This window comes from Helianthus annuus, chromosome 4, assembly GCF_002127325.2.
Source record: "Helianthus annuus cultivar XRQ/B chromosome 4, HanXRQr2.0-SUNRISE, whole genome shotgun sequence".
NCBI lineage: Eukaryota > Viridiplantae > Streptophyta > Magnoliopsida > Asterales > Asteraceae > Helianthus > Helianthus annuus.
In genome coordinates this window covers 148,706,601-148,715,295 of record NC_035436.2, presented here as the reverse complement: position 1 = coordinate 148,715,295, position 8,695 = coordinate 148,706,601, and the positions used below count along the sequence as shown (strand labels likewise).

At 39.6% G+C, this 8,695-nt stretch overlaps 1 long non-coding RNA gene across 3 annotated transcripts; it reads left to right on the top strand.

Annotated features, from left to right (window-relative positions):
• The first annotated feature begins 829 nt into the window (after positions 1 to 829).
• Positions 830 to 4,437, top strand: LOC110936400. Of its 3 annotated transcripts, XR_004891441.1 has the most exons (7): positions 830 to 1,121; positions 1,444 to 1,539; positions 1,633 to 1,696; positions 2,715 to 3,064; positions 3,153 to 3,294; positions 3,373 to 3,978; positions 4,146 to 4,437. It is a non-coding gene; the product is annotated as an uncharacterized LOC110936400 (long non-coding RNA). The 3 variants fall into 3 exon arrangements; XR_004891440.1 differs by having other exon boundaries at positions 830 to 1,539; positions 3,188 to 3,294; positions 4,146 to 4,435; XR_002589984.2 differs by having other exon boundaries at positions 830 to 1,539; positions 4,146 to 4,434.
• Positions 4,438 to 8,695: the final 4,258 nt, after the last annotated feature.

Genomic DNA, 8,695 nt, shown 5'->3' with positions numbered 1-8,695 from the left:
AGAAACGTGGGGGCCGCCGTCACATGTGTGGGTGGCCCACCACCACCGTCGCCGTCACAGGTGTGGGTGACCCACCACCACAACCGCCCTTCACGCAACGCCACCACCACCAACTTTGTCGACCAACTCTGCCAAACACCACCACTGGCACCGATCTGTCGCGACCACCACCACCTAGATAACATCCGACTCCGGTAAGTGAGCAAGTAGAGAGAGAAAGATCTAACGAGATGGAGTCTTGTGGCGGTTGCGGCGGCGGAGGAGTACTTGTGGTGGCGGAGACGGGTGTTGCCGACCGTTAAATCAAGAACAGGGGGGTGTTGGGGGTTTACAGAAGGGGATCAGAGATGATGAAATATGGTGGTGGGTTATGGTTTGAAGAGAGGTTAGTAGTGAATTCACTGCAATTAATTTAGAAAAATGGTAGGGATGAAGGTTTTTAAGAGAGAAGAGAGCTTTTCAAGGAGAGAGGTGATTGAGATATGACAAAGTCTGAAAGACTTTAAATGCAAGAGAGAGAGAGAGTGATTTGACTTTTAAAGTAAATGACTAAAATACCCCTTATTCTGATTGGTTGAGAGTGGTTCTCGCGGTTCTTACAACTGGGGATGGTTCCTATTTTAGCGGCTCCCTATATATATATATCTATACTATATTAATAAGCATATTAGAAGTACTTCTTAAGGTCATTGTAATTCCCTTAAAACACTCCTAAAGCATAATGTACAAGTCTTTTAAGCACCAGAAAATATCACTTTCCACTTATACCCCTCTACTGAAAAACACGGGATAGATTAGGTTTCATATTCATTTCAAAAAATTTCAAAATCGCCCGCTTCCTTGCCCTCTCTCTCTCTCTGGCGATTCAGATCTGGATCTAGGTTTTTCTTCAAGGCGATTCAAGATAGGGTTTGAACTCTTCGATAAACAAATCTCAATGTAGTGAATAAAGCTTTGAACTCTTCCCCACCCAACTTCAAATCTGTAGATGCTTGATTTTCCTTCTAGGGTTTCTCATACTCCACAACCCGTCGTCGCTGTTGAAGACATATCTTGTCCCTCTAAAAAGTGGTTGAGGTCCATCTCAACTTTGGTCTTCTTTGCAGTCTCTCCTTTATGAGGTATTTCATGTGCTACCACTACATCCTATCAAGTCACACCTCTTTAATCCTATCAATTTACTTAGTTTTAACTTTGAGAGTTACATACCCCGTCTTTGAAAACCTGAAACTATTTCAAATTGCAAACCCCCAAACAATGGAACCTAATACTGTTTCAAAATTCAAACCCCAAACACCCATAAGCTGTGCGTATAGCAGAGATGCTAGGGTTAGTGTATTTTGATAACATATCTACAGTAACGACAACGTTAGTGTATTATGGCGGAGATTATAGGGTTCCGATGACGTTTCCATTTTGATGAATGTCTCCATTTTCGTATAGATCGAACGTCGTAGTGATGTTTGGAATTGTTTTGGTTGTTCTAGCTTCTCCGACAAGCTTCTGGTAACCCAACGTTTCCCCTGTATTTCTTTTCAGGTCTGTTTTCAGTGTTACCACAAGATTTACTGCTTTTGGAATGTGAGCTAAGTAATATAATTTAACACTAATGTGAGGTTCATGATATTGCAGGATTTCCCAGCTTGGCTCGTGATATTCCTGGAATAGCATTCTAACTGACAATGAACCATTCAAGGTACTACCAGACTAGATTGTTTATAGTTTTATACTTTATTTTGTTTTGACTATGTAATTTGTTACTGTTGTATGCCAGTTCTTGAATTTTGGATAAAGTGTCATGGCGGAATATAATTATTTTGAACACTATCTTTGCTTTATTAAATTGATGTTGTTAATTAATCTGCATCTAAACCTGTTTCTCACAGCCATTTATACATGTTAAAACTACCAGAATTGAAAAAACATACACCGTAGAGATACTGGACTGCTCTTGCAAGTATTATTGTTATTTCTTTGTGTTAGAGATAATGACTGATAATGATAACACACCGTCTTGTTGTTGGAAGAAATGAAGCATTTTGTCAAAAAATAGTAGATGTGATGCGAGAGGAATCTCTCTTCTCTTGGCCAGGTGGTCTTCTAAGTTTATTTTGATTAAAAAATAGTAGATGTGATGCGAGAGGAATGAAGGGTTTATTTTGTTTACATCTGTTGCTGCTTCTGATGCTAAATTTTTTTTGTTTGTGGGTTTTGTGATTTTGGGTGATTCTTGAAGTTTAATTGTGTACCCATTTGTAGATTAAGCCAAAGTTTGTTGCTTGGTGATGCCACACCACATAAATCTTATCATAACTGGATCTTGGAATTTTTCCCTCACTTTCTTGATTCATGCCGCAATTTCTGTTGTATAGTTAGATACATAGTGTTGCTATACAAACATCATTTTGATAATCTACACTAGTGTGTCTATCACATCATACGGGCCATATAACTGGGCAAAAAATGGTCATAGGGCGTCAATCGTCACATCAGTCATATCTTTGTCAGTCAAACACATCATACGGGCTGCATGATTTGGCGACCACCACTTCATATGACCCATATGACCGTTTCCTCATGTCGTCAAATGGCCGTATGACACGTACTCATGTAGTGGTGTGTGGATAGTGTGTTTGTATAAAAGGCAGCCTAGCCATAATTTCACAAAAAGTTTATAAATTATGCGATCTTTCCATGATTTGATCGGTCTGCAGGTTGATAACAGTGTGAAGGAATCCACAAATGAGGTTAAAAATTCTGAAAAAAAAACACATGTCATTCAGATTTGTTGCTCAAAATACCAACAAGACATGCTCAATTAGATGCATCTAAAGGCGGTACCTCATCACGTGTTGTTAAAGGTGTAAGATTTAAAGAGAAGACTCCTCGTGACGGTGAAAGAAGTCCTCTTCTGCATCCTGAAAGCCCTATTGTTACAGAGATTAAGTCTATATTCCACGGGAATCGATCTTGGTCTCTTCCGGTCAAACAAGGGTCAAACATGTCCCCTTCGATCACTACGCCTGTTTCAGCTAGGACATATAGTGAACAACAAAAATCTCAGGTATTCTTGCCGATTACATTATTCCTATACGACTCATTATATAATATAACATGCTCTGGTTCACATGTTGGATGTGTGTTTTCGAAAGTGATTTATCATTTATGTGACTTTAATACACCAAAGCCAATAAGCCAAAAGCTCCTCAAGGTAGACTTGCAGAAGCTTACCGTTGTTGTGTTGGTGGTGAACCGCTAAAGTTTTAGAGATGGCTCAAGCGGACAGAGTTAGAGGTAATTTAAACTTATTGCATGCTATTGTTAAATGATTTAATTATAAGGGTTCTGCCTCATGCCATGTTCTGTATATAGACGTTGCGGAAATACAACGTGAGGACCATCTTCACTGGTTTCGTTCCTACGTGTTGTAGCCACTGCTACTAATATTGGATCCAAAGATCGTTGGGGAAAAGTACATTCCAGATTGGCCTATTGCTAACAAAGATACTGTGGTTGCACCAGATTTGGCCAAGCTTTTTGTGTACAACCTTGGTACACCTGCTGACCATTTGCAGTTCTAAAGCCTGGGTGACTCCGATATCTCGGGTCTGGTCAAGGTTAATCAGGCCCGATCCAATCTCCTTACCTCAGAGCTTCATCGAAGATAGGTTGAGGCCGAGGTTGAAAACACGAAATTAAGATGTCAACTGCAGCATATTGGAAAGCGCAGTGCACCCCTTTGGGATCCTACTTTGCCATACACACATCAATTTGAAGAGCTAAAGAAGAGCTTGGCCAAGGCAACCGCTGATGGGCTTGCCCGCCAGGATGCCGAAGAAATTTTGGCGAAGACCAAAGCTTCGCTGGAGGACATGATCGTGACTGTTTAAGCGCAGCGAAAGGGGTTTCAAACCAAAATTGATGACCTTTCTAAGTCATACGGAAAACAAAGCAAGTTGTATGCTGAACTGGCAGCTGGTATGGTAGCATTATTCCTTTCTTCTTGATACATACTGGCATTTGTTATGTTAAAACTTAACAGATATAATTACGCTTCGAAATGATCACATTCCTTGTTGCTGCAATCTCTTATGAAGGATTAGAGACAATTTATACAAGTTAAGATAAATGTATCTTTGTTGTAGGTTATTCTAGCTGAAGAAGTTGCTGCTTCAAATGTTACCGTCTCCGACTTAAGAAAACAGATTTGTGATGCTATCCAAGCTACAAATAGACATATTTTTAATGAAACCTTTGTTGACCAGATTTATTTATATTAAATAGCTTTAGTTATTTGGTACCTTTTTATAAAACAACCCGTTTTGACCTGAACCTAATTTGGGTAAAGCGTGTTCTGGCCCGGCCCAAAATGTCGATGTTTTGAGCTGATTTGTTTCGATCGAGACCTGTCCGTTGACCCAACCTAACCCAACGTGCTAATAAATTTGAGATGTTATAATAGTTGGGGCACTTGGTTGCATGGTATCATTCATAGTTTTCTATCATTCTAATATACATTTTTTGTTAGTGTCATGTTGACTATATTATTTACATGTAAGTGTCATATGAAAGCTGCTCATTTAATTAACGCAATAACATATAATACAATATATGAAACTGGTGGTGGTGATCACCATTCACATCCAAACCCTCCCACCCACAGTGTGTTTTCCATTGCATCGTGAATTTGGTTTTGGTTATGGCTCAAACCAAATGCCCCGTACATAGTCCTAAAAACACCAACCTAAGTGATATGTTTCCCGCCGCATCGCGCGGGTAAATGACTAGTATATATATATATATATATATATATATATATATATATATATATATATATATATATATATATATATATATATAGAAGAACGATCCATTAAGAACCATCCTTTATTGCGAGAACCGCGAGAACCAGTGTGAACACAACCAAAAAATACATAAAAAAATAGAAAACACAGTAAAAAAATTAATATATTTTTTTAAAAAAATCGCTATATTTCGTCACAAAAAAAACCAAAAAAAAATCGAGTAACAATTATCCATGCACATGTGCATATGTATCATTCCTTTGACAAATTCCGTAATACATTATTAGTATCAGACAATTGCACTTTTATTTACACTACCATTCATAATACACTAGTTTTTTACATTAACAATATTAGAAATGCACATGTGCATCTATATGTATGAACTTGTTATAACTTTAATAACACTAGAAATGCACATGTGCATCTATATGTATGAACATTTTATAACGTGTTTTGGTACACCACTTTGAATACATTTTTCTTTTCATCTATCATACCATCCATAATACACTAGCATTACCTCCTTCCATCGGTAATACAATACCATTACCTCCTACCATCCATAATACAATACCATTACCAATATTTCATTTTATTACATGTACATCAACACCCTTTATACCATCCAAACAACATATTATATCATCAAGTGACAAATATAATCAAATCGTCAACCACTAGATATAACTAACCAAAAGACATGTATATGGGCCTACTTCATCATTTAAATTCACAAACTTTTTGTACCAAAACACGTTATATCATGGCTATACATAATGATGCACATGTTCATTTTTAATATTGGTAATGTAAAAAAGTAGTGTATTGTGGATGGTAATGTAAATGAAAGTGCATTTGTCTACTACTGGTAATATATTACGGAATTTGTCCAAGAAATGATACATATGCACATGTGCATCCTTAATTGTTACTCGAAAAAAAAAAGTTTTTTTGGTAACGAAATATAGCGATTTTTTAAAAAAATATATTAAAAAAAGTTTTATGTGTTTTTTAGATTTTTTTAGGTATTTTTTGTGTTCACATTGGTTCTCGCGATTCTCGCATGAACCCTACCCTATATATATATATATGTATATATATATGTATATATATATATAGGGATCGGTTCAAATGAAAACCATCCCAAGTTACGAGAACCGCGAGAACCACTCTCCAACAATCAGACTATGCCACATATACACTATTATTTTAAAACCTAAAGGTTATTTTGGTCATTTACTAAAAATGTCAAATCTCATGTTTGTTGCTTTTAAAAGTCTCTGGACTTTTTTCATGACATCACGTCCCCAAAAATGAAATCCCTTATCTATCTCTCTTTCTCTCTCTCAAACTCCTTTACCACCGTCATCTTAAAAAACAGTCAGATCTTGATGAAACACAGGTTAACACTAAGGATAACATGTAGGATTGTCTCTTCTGTAGGTTCAATCTCCTTCTCTGCTCGTGAAATGACTGAGATCCTGCAAAACAGCAACACCGTTAGTCTCGTTAAGAGGGGAATATGGGGGTTTCCCTCTTAACCAGGCTTCGGTGTGAGAATAAGTACTGTTCTAAGGGGGATAAATAGTGTGTGTATAGTGTAAGAGTATAGAGGGTAAAATGGTTCAATCTGAATGATGAAGGGTCCAATTTATAGCTGGATGGTGAAAGAAGGGGAGCAGCATCGCCAGCTGTTGTAGGGCGCCAGCTGTCCGACCAAGGGGAATATCCTCTTGGTCTCCTCTGTTGTGGTCAAGGTAATGGTACACGTGGCGCACCTATATTTGCCCATGCTTGGAACGTCGTACCGCTGATGTCGGTCTGCTCATTGATTTGTTACAGGCCTACATGGCGCTTGATGAATGGTGACACGTTTTGTCCTTTTTGTCGGAGGGAGCATATTTGGTGCCACCTTGCCATATTCCAGAAGCTTCTGGATTCGCTTGCTGATTGTGCGCCATGTAGGATGGAAAAAGTGGTGTGGTCCTTGCCATGTAGACAAGGAATTGGGACCATACCTCTTCAAGTCCCCCAGTCCAGTGTGTCTTCTAGTTGAGTTGATCGTCTAGGAGGGATTCTGGACTTTTAAGTAAGTGGTTTTTGTTTGATGCGCGTTGCTTATCTTGCGCAGTTCATCGTAATGGTATCATTGCGTGTGGCGTGTTGGTATCTTTGTAAAGTTGAACCAACTGGACGCACGGTGTGTGGTTTGTTGGTAACTTTGCAAAGTTGAGCCAACTGGACGCATGGCGCATGGCGTGCTGGTAACTTTTGCAAGGTTGAGACAACTGGACGCATGGCGCGTGGTTTGTTGGTAACTTTGCAAAGTTGAGCCAACTGGACGCATGGCGCATGGCGTGCTGGTAACTTTTGCAAGGTTGAGCCAACTGGATGCATGGCGCGTGGTTTGTTGGTAACTTTGCAAAGTTGAGCCAACTGGACGCATGGCGTGTTGGTAACTTTTGCAAGGTTGAGTCAACTGGACACATGGCGCGTGGTTTGTTGGTAACTTTGAAAAGTTGAGCCAACTGGACGCATGGTGCGTGGCGTGCTGGTAACTTTTGCAATGTTGAGCCAACTGGACGCACGGCGCATGGCGTTTTGGTTTTCTTCTGAAGGAAGTTTCCTGGCTTGGGATAAAGACAAGTGATGTGACTGTCTGATATCCCTGTCTTATCGGAGATGAACATGCGCCTTTTTAGTGGTGTCAGTTACTTTTCTTCCACGATGTCAGGTGTGTGCCGCCCACGCTCCTGAAAAAAGAGGTGACGGCGGTTTCTCTCCCTTGTGACGTGTCGCTTCCCGGTTAGCCATCTTTCTGTCTTCCTGAAGGTCCACTACCTCTCGCATTAAATGTGATGGGTATAAATATATGGTGGTTTACTTCACTTTTCAAAATTTGAACTCCGGTTTTCTCTCCTATTTCTTTATCTTGCTTCCCCTTTTTTTCTTGAGTTCATTCGTATTATCTTTCTCATCTTCTTTCAATATGTCTGGAGCCAATCCTACATCGAAGAAGAGGAGGAACAAGGGTAAGAATCCTCCAGGTCCTGATCAGGCGATTATAGGATGGAAAGAGGAAGAGTTTCAAAATTTGGTGAGAGAGATGGGTTTTCTTCCTGAGTGGGGTGCCCAGTTTCCAACCCCTAACTCAATTGATTTGGATGTGCCTCCTAGTTACATGACGTTATATGCAGCTTTCTTTCGGGAGGGTAATTTTAGGCTCCCTATGACGAAGTTCACCGCCGCGGTCTTGAAGAACTATGGTCTTCATATTTCTCAAGTCAATGCTTTGGGACTTCCTCGAGTTACTCATTTTGAGTTTATTTATAGGGCCAGCCGTATTGAACCGACGTTTGAGATGTTCAATTTATTTTACACTGTGACCTATACCGGTGGTTTTTACTCTTTCAATTCTCGGACCGGTAGTGTTGTCCCTTGCAGCTCTAATCCGCCAAAGAGCCTACATGATTGGAAACAAAAAATTTTCTATATCCCTCGAGGTGTTATCCCTGTGGACATGCATTATAGGGTCGTAAGTGAGGGGATCCCCAAGGTGGATGTGGTAGTAGGTTTTACTCAGCAAGCATGGTACAAGAAGTTGACAGAGAAAGCTACTTCTATTTCTCAACTTAAGTAGATGGCTCTGGTGGATGCTGGTATGAGCTTGTTGTGGGTCCCTAAGAACCCTTTTGGTGTCCCCGTGTATGGTTATCAGGGTAAACGTAAGTGGTGTTGGTTGTTTGTTTGTTTGTCTTTTCTTCTTGTTTTGTGTTGTTCTTACTCATATTTTTGCATCTTCGTAGTTGGGTATAGCTTGTTGAACGCCCTTGATCCAAAGGCTGGTGGTGCTATGGTTGAAGCAATTCAGAAAGATGAGAAGTCTA